Raw genomic sequence first — 10,762 nt, forward strand, 5'->3', positions numbered from 1 at the left:
ATGCGATAAAGCAGCAATGAACATATTTTCTTTTACATGCTAAAAACTGCTTATCTCTGCTCCTGAGCAGAAAAGGTTTCAGTATATCACATGGAGGGCATCTAATATTAAAATGTTCTTAAATTCACTTTAAATTCCTATTTATTCATGTATTTCCACAATGTAGACACTGCAGAAACTCAATAGACCATACACTTCATACTTACCACAAAACTTGTGGCTCTTTATTTCTGAAAAGAAGATTGAGCAGGTCAATGGTCTATTTTACATTCTGCTAACACCTAATTATTTTTATGAAACATATCCAGTAGCATTTATTATTTGAGCAATCACAAATATTTACAAAGAAAATAAAGTCTTGAAAGCAACCTACATGATGATGCCTTTTTTCTTTTCCTAGAAGGTTGTTTGTTTTCATACCTGCTAGTTGTTAAAATTCAGTAATCTGTAGTTGTCTTACTTTTATTTGTATAAATAAAGACTACTATTTTTGTAGTCTTGCTGCACAAATTATGAAGGCTTTGTCATGCAAGTGTACTAGGCTAAGCTATTTCATTTAAAAGTCAGTGTGCTCCAGTCCAATTTTTTATTACTGTTATCTTTAGTTCTGTGAAGCCTTGGAACATTTCCCAGTCTGGATCTACAGAAAGTTTCCCAGGAAAATGTATAAAGAGCCTGTGTTCTGCTTTACTCTGCAGTGCCTATGTGCTTTTGGTGAGCTAGGTCTTTGAAAACCCAGCCCATGCATGGAGTCCAGTCAGGCTGAAAAATTTAGCAATTGAGATATTTTACAATCCAAAATCTCTTTTAAAGAAAGGTGTGGTTTAGCAGGACTGGCTGCTTCTGACCTCTTTCAGCCTCTTATTATTGCAGCTGCTATGATGTAAGGCTGAGTAGGGTAAAGATAAAGTAGCTGAGGCTCAGGGAGAAATGCTGAGAACAGCTGTTTTACTGTAAACATTAACAAGGGTTTGACTTCATTTGCAAGCTGGGAGCATTCACAGTTTCTGCACAAATAATACCTCAGAAATTTGTTCTAGATGTTCACAGCACACACAAAAAAATTATCCCTTCTATACGTTACTGCAGCTTTGAAAGAAGCAAATTCTCTGCAGAGAAATGCATTCCATTAAAATCAACAGGGAATTTTTCACATTAATACACAGCTTCACACAGACGATACAGACATACACACAGGGAAAGAAGCAATATTTATCTGCTTTAGCTATTTCTAAGGCTCCTATCACATTAGTATCTAAGTACCAATTAGGTACCAAAATACTCAGTTGTAGCAGACACTGATGTCTGCTGATTATTACAGAGCTACAAACAGAACTCTATCCAAGAGGGCAAAGAGGGATTTGAATGCTTTCCCCCTAGCTTGGTGCTGCAATTCATGGATGTTAGGCAACAAATTTCAGACCTAATTTCCTTCATTACATTCTCGAGGCTGCTTTATTCTGAAGCAAATGAAAAGTCTCAGACAAAGTGACCTTTGCAGGGAGCAGGGGACATTCAGTGACATCACATGCATCTGCATATGCACACACAGGCATACGCAGGGCCAGATCCTCCAGACACTGAAAGCTGGTTTTTTTTGCCACATTATCACTGCAATGGAGTCTCTGAGGCAGCTCAGCCAGCTACTTGCACATCAGCCAGTGCAGAAATGACAAAGCCTCAGCTGGTTTGCAGCCACTGCAGAGACTGCAATGGCTCTCCCTTCCCTGAGTCCCTTGAAACGCGTACAGTTTAGAAATGGCTGGGCCAAGCCTATTTCTCATGGATTCCCAGTTACCAGAGTAGTTTATTTGGTACAGTGGTAGCTCCTGCAAAATTCAGTAGCTCTGTTGGTGTTACAGTTTACACAAGGGACCACGCTGGCAGGGAGACAGCCCTGGGATGATGTAAGGATGGCTTAAAGCTGCATTTTCACCACCCTCTCTGAAGCCTGCCAAGAACTGCTTGGCCAAAGCTTGGAGCCTGGGCAACAGTCCCTACTTACAAACTCTTTCTAGAAACTCCCCATATTAAATATAAAGCTGTATAAATCTTCACTATCTTCCTCATTTGCTACTATTACAGTTCCCAGTTAAGCAGCATAAACTCTGCTGAGCCCTTTGATAAAAGACCAAGGCAAACTTGGAATCCAGAAAGGCTTGTTAAAATTCATCACTTCATCGTAAAGTTGTGCCCATGCTGTTGGACAAGGAACCCTTCAAATGAGAAATAAAATTACCAATTGGACATGTGATCTTTTTAATGTTCCCAGGACATTTCCCACAAATCTGGAAGTATTGAATTTAGTATATCTCTAAAATTCAAAGCTAGTTGACTATATTACATTCTTAGAGTGTTTGTGTTTAAGCAGGATAAGGGGAGGGTTTTGGTGTCTGTCTTGTTTTATAGAGGTAATGTCTTGTGCAGTGAAACAGCTATTGTCTCCTCCTCCAGAGTGGCTGTGTTTCATCAGATCATTATTTGTTTTTATATTTTAGGATGAAACAACACAAAACTCTGTCTACCTGGTACAGCTGCAAATAGTGCTTCTCTTGCATCCCTGTATATAGTGGAAAATAAAAATATTCTGGGTGCCATTTCTTCCTGAGCTCAGGTATCTTTAAATCTCCAATTAGAGTTTCACCATCCATGTGTGACAATGGAGGCTTTGAAATGCACCTGGAAATATATCTCTCTTTTTTTCCTCCTTCTGTCCTTCCGTCTGACAGGATTTCAGACCTCTGGAATCACATCTGTTGTGAGTTACCTTTCCCCAATCATGCTTTTTATTGTACAAATGTTAAAAAAAATGCTCAGTTGTTTGCCTAGATCTTGTAACCAAAACAAGGCCCCAGCCTGTCTTCCTCCACTGCCCATTCCTATAATTTCTTCTCAAGCTGAATGCTGAATGGGGATAAAGCCAGCATACTATTATGTTTGGAACCAGGTTCAACCCAGGAAAATGATACAAACGAACCTGGGAAATATGCTGCAGCTTGAGAAAGTAATAAAGCATGTTAGAGTGCTCATATGTAACTGGAGATGGAGGAGTTGCTTCCAGAGCAGGGACTGGAAAGGACATACTGGCACCTGTGTAATTTGTGAACCACTGAAGTCAAATTCTTTCCTCTGTGTCTTGGCAAGTCCAGTGATCAGATGAGATGCCGTGGCCTGGCCAAAAGAGAGAATGCCCTGGCACTACAGAAAACTCTTCTACAGCAAATTTTTCCTGTGCTAGTAGCTCTTCTCACCACCTCAAAAATGCTTCCTGAAGCACCAGCCCAAGCTCACTTTCTGCAACTCAATAAACATCTGTCACCACCATTAGAAACATTCAAAGTGTGATGAGGCACCTCACAGCACTGGCCAGCAAAGAATAACCCTGCTCAAGGCTGGCAGCACACATTCAGGCTGCTTTATCAAGGCATGGGGATTCTGAAGGGCATTGAATGCTCTTTGCCAAAGCTTCCTGAGAAAACCAAGTCCAAAAGTTTTGGTGTTATATTGAAATTCCTATTAAACATCCCTGTAAGTTGAAAAGTTTGGTCTTGTTGTCTGTTCCCATTTATTAATCTCACCTAGAACCCTTCTTGCCTACAAGCATGCCAGACACACACATCTGTCCACCAGAAAGCAGATGAAACCAACAAATTGGGTAACTCACAGAACTAGCCCACACTGTTTTTCCACTGTTAAAAACAGGACTGTTAAGGTATTTAGAGACCTGAGAGAGGTTGACCTCTACACCTACAATGCAATGCTATTGACTCAAAATACAAATTATAAATACTTTTTAAAAAATTCACCCATTCCTTGATTCATCAGAAATAAAACCTCATTTCTTAAGTAAGTGTATTTGAAAATCAGTCTGCCATTTCTTGTCCTCACTGCTGTCCTGCAAGTCATATGTCACCACTATAGCTCATTTCCAAATGTTCTTCATGCCAGTGAGACACCTCTGGTCATGAAGAACTGCACATATATCCCTTCCTAGTGCTCCCTTTCAGAATGCTGAACCAGTCAGGTTTAAGGAAATCACTGCAAAACTGTAGAAGTTTAGCTCAGAAACTGAACCCCCAAAAAGCCAATCATATTGCTCACATTGCTTACATGAATGTTTTGGTTAAAAAAAGGGGGGTGGGGAATGGGTGGACCAGGAAAAGATTCCTGTGATTTTCCTCAGACATTTTTGAAAGTCAGTTTTTCTCCAAATATAATCCAAAATTTAATCTGTAAGGGTGTGTATTTATTCCAATCCAGGCAGTGTTTGGGGGAAATGCATAAAACCAAACTGTATCACAAACATTTTTGATTAGAAAAACAACTCCAATCTTGCTTGTTATCTGAAAACGGGCATAGTCAAGCTTCTGTAGTGGGAAAATGGCTGCATTCTGCAACAGGTCAAAACAAAAATGTACCCTAGTCAAAGATAAAGTCTGACCTGATTTTTGACACTTTTCATTTTAAAGCTATCCAGAAGAGCCAAAGGAATAATGGAGCACTTGTAAGAAGGGATACAAAAGAACCATCAGTGCCAAATACACTGGGAAGGGAAATATCATGGAAACTGTGAATCTCTGAAGCAGACTTCTGAGGTGATACCCTGAGGATCAGGTCCAATATGGGAATTAGTTACACAGAACTTCAACCCCACAGTGCCAAAGAGAAAGGTACTGGGTTCCCAGAGGGGAGTTCAGAACCTCTTGTTCCGTGTCTAGGTTTCCTATATAGAGCATGGGAAAAATTAGGCACCTCTGAGTACGGTATTCAACACATCTGTTTCTGCATTTTAGCCAGGGACTATTTATATGAAATATTTAAGAAGCAGGCCAGGAAGAGAATCTAAGGCTTTATCTGTCAGACGGGTGCCTTAACCAGAACAGTCATGCTTTCTCTTACGCTTTCTCTACTCCTTGTGACCCCCCTTCTCTTTCTCTGGACCAATGAACTTAAATTATTTTCTGCAGCATGGCACAGTTTCAATAGGAAGGGTGGAGACTGCCTGCCTCCAAAACAGCCTGCAATCTGGTGGTCAGACTGCTCTCCTGGGACATGTGAGCTGGAGTCTCCTCACGCACAGAACATTCCTGTGCTCAGAGACAGGAAACAGTGAGGGTGCACTTGAGAACTCACCTTTTTTTTTTCTTTTTTTTGGTAAGTTGAAGCTGCTATGATAGAGATAATAAAAGGAAATATTTAACAATAACCATGAGAATTAACAACACTTATAGACATCTTTAATCTTTGAGATTCCAAAACAAACAATGGACTATGCTGAAGCAACTTTGCCCTTTGGACTTAGCAGAAGCACCCAAGAATGTAGAAACAGGCTTTGCTGTACTTCTTAAAATGTTGTAATGCATGGTTTTTTTGTGAGCTAGATCAACTCTGTAGGCTGAGTCAGAAAAAAATTCTGCTTGCATAGTATCCTTTTCTATCCACTCTATGAAGACTTGCTAATATAATTTCAGCTTTTACCTTCTTCAGCTCCTTCTGCTCTTCTTGAGCAAAACTACAGCAGTTGTATTTTAGCACTGTGCAAGATCTCAGAGGGGTCTTACCCACAGGTATGTACATTTGAATCACATGGCTTCCTATGAGTTGGTCATCTCCTGGGGCATCATGCAAGCAACAGTGCTCAAGACATAAAGAAAGCTACTTCAGCTTGTTACTGGAAGTTCAGGAAAGAGCTTAAAGGAAGCAGAAAATAAAGCATGTTGGATTTTGTCCCAGACAGTAAGAATTAATAACCTGACTTCTATTAGCACACCATGGGATCTACTGCAGCTACAGCTATGGCCAGTTGACTGCCAGGTTGTCGGTTTCACATGGATTTGACAGTTTTGCAGTTTGATCCACTTTGAATCTGCTTTAATTCCTACTCCATTTAAACAAAAGAAAAAGAGGAGGAACTTCTCAGTCTGCACAGCACAGTTCCTGCTGGCAAAACTCCACAGAGCTCACAGAACAGTAGGAAGGGAACTTTCCAGAAAATGGATAGCTCTTTTTCCAGCCAAAGCAACACTTGCTGTTCAGATAATGACAGCCAGTCAGTCCCAGGCTGTCTCTGTGCTGCAACCAGCCAGGAGTCTTAGCAGTGCAGGTCCTATTTCCAGGGCTACTCCATCATCACTCCAGCTCCTGCACTTACATGAGATACAGCTATGATGGCCCCTTGCGGTGCCTTCATTTGAGTCAGCCTTTCTGTGCCAATTGCTGTGCAGACCTTGTATACTGAAGAACATGAGCCAAACCTATCTCCATTTGTAGTTTTTTGACTCAAGAAGTTTATGTAATGCAGGAAGTTATGGTTTCCCAAGTCTTTTCCATAAATAGTGTCTTTGGTGATCATTTTGCTCCTCTATGACTCAATCGAATCATGGGCAGTTAGACTGCCCGTAAATAACTTCATGTCTGTATTTAAATGTTTTGCTGAATACGGGCCTAAGTAAGATGTATTCAAAGATGAAAAGATTCATAAAATTATGGTTTGGGAAACTATGTGCATATCTTAAAAAAATAAGAACTAGTGACATTTTTCTAATAGCTTCAACAACATTCTATACCAATTCCTTCTTTTTCCTATTTAAATGTAGAGTATTTAAGACTTGTGAAATATGTGCTTTTACTTTAGAGTTTGCTGTAATTTTTGCTTTTTTATTTTTTTGCCATACAAACATATGTGGTTTTCAATGTTATGCATTCAGGATGATCAGTTTTGGCTATGATAAAGGAGGACTTCCTTTAAAAGACCTCACTTTACAGACAGAAAATCTCTAGCACACGACAGGGGAGAAAAATGAATGTCACCTATTCTGTATATTCAGCCAAGATAACATTCTAAAACCTTTGCATGTATTCTTTTTTCCCAATTCACACAAATTCCTACTGCTATACCTTATTATGGCTTTAAATATTTTGAATAATGTAGACCCTGAATACCACACAGTTTGTCTCTCACAAGCAAACACACAGAGACATATAGATGCAGTAATATATTCTCACCACTTGCAATTATGAGCCTTTATCATAACAATGGGTACACTGGGAAACGCATATTCTTATTGCACCTTTGTTAGACATGTAATTTTATTTACCTGGGCATGTGACATGGGCTGCACACACTATTCCAATCTGAGGTCCTTTTGAGAAGGCAAGACGTGCCCACACTTTCTGAGCATACACTGAATAAGCAGATAAGAGCAACAGCACAAGAGCTGTGCTCTGGCTGTGCCTCCCAGTTTCACCAGTCCCTGCAGTACGTGCTCCACTCTCACTCATTTGTGTCACACAGCCTGTGTGTATGCAAACAGGACTTCAGCCAGCACTGTCCATCACCTTCTGCTTTGCAACTTTGATATATACACATGGTGCCTCTTGCTGCATCTTCTGCTCCTGCTGCTATCAGTTTGGATGGGATCAGACTTTGAGGAACTAACTTGGACACAGTAGGATGGGACACAAGGGTTCTCAATGACTAGAGTCTGGGGCTGCAGGACTCTCCCTCATGCTGGACAAAGAGAAATGGTTCTGTTCAGAACAGAACACCTCTGCTACTTATCATCTAGCTTACTCCTATAGCAGAGCCTATCAAATGCACATCTCTTCAGCAAATGGAGGATGGGAGAAGGTAAGCATGCAGTGGAGGACTGCTTCACATTCTACAGAGAGAGGATGGACACTGACTCCACCACTTTAGATGAGTCACTTTGTGCAAACAATTGGAGCCTGCCCAGCACGATGATGGGCTTCATCCTCATCTCCATAAGCACAGAGATCTGTTCACAAAGCCTGGACATTCCTGATTCCTGCAACCAGCTTTGCAGCGGCAGAAAAATTGTCAGCTGGTCAGCTCAAATGTGCTCAGGTCCCCCATACCCAAATGGTGCTGCCCTGAGATCTGTCGTGGTTTGACACTGGCCAAACGCCAGGCAACCATGAAAGCTGCTCACTCACCCTCCCCTGTCACAGCTGGACAGAGAAGAATTTAACAAAGGGTTCATGAGTGGAGATAAGGACCAGAACAAAACACTCCAAGGGCAAAACAGGCTAAACCTAGAGATACAAAGGGAATTTATTACTAACAAAACCAGAGGAGGATAATGAGAAGTAAAACAAGCCCTTAAAAACACCTTTTCTTCCTGCAATTCCTCCCTGCTTCCCACCGACAGTGCAGGGACACAGGGGGTGGAGGTCATGGTCACTTTGTCACCCAAGGTTTGCTTCCAACACCCAGGAAGTCCTTCTCCTGTGAGAGTGTGGGGTCCCTCCCACGGGAGACAGTTCTCTGTGAACTTTTCAGACATGGGCCCAATCTCATGAGCAGCTGTTCTCCCAAAACTGCTGCCACCTGAGTCCCTCCCATGGCCAGACGTCCTCCCAAAACAGCTGTGGCATGGGTTACTCCTCCATGGGGTTCAGTCTTCCAAGGACAGGCTGCTCCAGCCTGGAAGCAAGGACCCTCTCTCTCCCCTGGGTCTCCCACTGGATCACAGCCTCCAGGCATCCACCTGCTCCAGCCTGGGCACCTCCCCCATGGGCTGTGGGTGGATCTCTGCATCCCCTGTGGATTCATGGGCTGCAGGGGCACAGCTGCTTCACCATGGTCTGCATCACAGCCTGCAGGGGGAATCTTTGCTCCTGAGCCTGGAGCACCTCCTCCCCCTCCTTTACTGACCTTGGAGTCTCCATGCTGTTTCCCTCACATATTCTCACCTCCACCTCTTGTCTGGATGGAATTAAAACTGTGACACTACTTTTGTTTTGATTTCTTCTTAAATATATAATCACAAAAGCATTACCATCATCTCTAAGTGACCCAGCCTTGGCCAGCAGTATGTCCATCAGGATTGGCTCTACCAGACAAGGTGGAAGCTTCTAGCAGCTTCACACAGAAGCCACCTCTGTGGCCCACCCCCCGCTACCAAAAACCAGGCAGTGCAAAACCAACACAAGACCATAAGACAGTTACCCAGAAAGTATGCTCAGAGGGAAAGGGGCCAAGGGATTAGCTAATTGTACCTGGTGCAGAGGGCCTTCCACAAAGTTATTCAGAAAAGACTTCACTTCCTGACCCATAGAACCTTGCTGAGTACAAGGAAGAATACAAGGACATCATGACACAATGTAAGCACTGAACATGAGATTCCTGTATTTTCTGCATTAGGATATTGATTACAGTTTGATCAGTGCTATCTATCTTGTGCTCTCCTGGTCATGCTGTCCTACCAGACAGGGAGGCAAACATGAGTATTTCATCAAGCACCAGACTCCTGATGGGTAGAGAATAAATGAGCTTTCGATCAACTCATCAAGGTTACCATGTCCTCCAAAACTTCTACACTGGGGCCCATGAGAGCCTTTCCATTCAGAATGGATGCTGCAAATAGAGTCCTACCTAGCAACATCTTAAAAGCACCAGAGCAGGCAGTGAGTCTAGCTTCCTAATGGGGAGACAAGTCAGAATTAATTTTGCAACAGAACTCATAGCATGCTCAGAAAGCGCAAATATGTGAGTAAATGGCCACCACCAGTGGTCATTTCTCTTCCCCATTTCTTGTAGCCACTATTTTCACTCCGTGATTTCTCTCATGACCCAGCCCTTCAGCCTCTCATGAGTGATGTCTTATTCCCCAGGAATGTCCATGGGCTCCAGCCCCTAAAAGGAAGCCAAAAGCTAATTAGTGTGATTTTCCAGTCACTGTGTATGGCCATTTGGTGGGGGCTCCTTCCTACTATGCTAGAAAATATTTTCTCCTGTCAATGCAGTGTGTCTCTGGCACTCCCTCTACACAAGATGCCTATTTTGGCACAAACACAAAGCCCAGGAAGATGAGGAGAACATACCATAAAGAAAATGACAGCACCTAAAAATTCTGAAAAACATAAGAGGTCACATTACTGTAGGGCAGTATTCATTTTACAATTATCGCATTACTCTGCAAAAAGCCCAAAGAGAGCAATAAACTATTTATCCTCAGCAAACAAAAAATTGAGGATTTGGACACTAATAAGAATATAGCAGAAGGTTTGGGAGGAAGTTATGTAGAGACTTATTAACATGACAAAAAGGGACAGAAATACCTTTACATTTTGCTACCTCTCCTCCCATCAATTCCTGCTTCTCATTGCCCACCAGCAAGACACCAAGCTTTGCAAGGAATCATCTGGACTTGCAAGGCCAGGATGCTTGTCAGGATATCTCTGGAGACCTGAAACTTGATAATGTCTAGCACAGGTTGAAATTTTACTGTTTGCCTATAAATCAAAGCAATTTTTTCCTGCCCCAAGATCTATTAGCTTCCCCTTTAGTAGAAAACCTTGGCATAAATTAAGCTTGTAATTTGTAAAGATGGGTGAGGGATGAGGTCAGCATGAAACAGGGGTTGATGGTGTACAGATACACACAAAATAGAATAGGGCATCTCTAACTTTAGCACGGTCTCGTAAACTATGTTCTTGCCTGGGTCAGGTAAACTATAATGTCCCAGGTTAAGCCTAGTACTTTTCAAAAATACCATTAAATGTCCAGATCTTCTTTTCAAACAACTATCACATTAACTGGCAGATCATCCATTTCTGATGTAGTAGTCCAGTGTTGATACAGCTAGAAAAGTAATTATACTTCTAATTAGGGGATATATGGTAACTGTATTAAATTAGAACTTCTGATCTAAGACAGAACATAAGTTAGAATTTTGTTCAAAATTTAGAACTTTTGAAAATCTCACCTAATATGGATAATAATACTGTATACTGCAAC

The sequence above is a fragment of the Molothrus aeneus genome, chromosome 6, assembly GCF_037042795.1.
Source record: "Molothrus aeneus isolate 106 chromosome 6, BPBGC_Maene_1.0, whole genome shotgun sequence".
Classification (NCBI taxonomy): Eukaryota; Metazoa; Chordata; class Aves; order Passeriformes; family Icteridae; genus Molothrus; species Molothrus aeneus.